The following is a 493-nucleotide window of genomic DNA, read 5'->3' on the forward strand; positions in this document are numbered from 1 at the left end:
CGCTTATTCAATTTAAATTTTCCAATCATCTCCTCTTTCTCCACTTTTATTCCGTCTTTCTTTCTTTACGCTTTTTTTTATTTATCTCCCCCCCCCCCCCCACCGAACTTTCGCCCTCCTCCAAAGTGCCTGCATTCCATCTTCCTTTCATTCCGGTGGCGTTTTCATCCGAATTTTTTTTTCTCTCGCATTTCTTCATCGCCATTCGCAACGTTCCATCTTCCATTCATTCCCCGACGTTTTCATCCGAATTTTTCACGCTTTCCTTTTTTTTCTCTCTCATTTCTTTGTCTCCATTCGTAGTACCAATTTTTCCCTTTCGTTTTATTGCAAGCTGGCACCCCTTCCCCTCGCACTTTAACCCCAACCTTCAACATTCCCCAACCCCCACACCCACACCCCTAACCCTAAAATACCCATACCCCAAACCCCTACCGAACCACCCCCCTCCTGAACCCTAGCCCCAACTCCCCAACATTCCCCAACCCCTCCC

The sequence above is a fragment of the Penaeus monodon genome, chromosome 34 (assembly GCF_015228065.2).
Source record: "Penaeus monodon isolate SGIC_2016 chromosome 34, NSTDA_Pmon_1, whole genome shotgun sequence".
Taxonomy (NCBI): Eukaryota; Metazoa; Arthropoda; class Malacostraca; order Decapoda; family Penaeidae; genus Penaeus; species Penaeus monodon.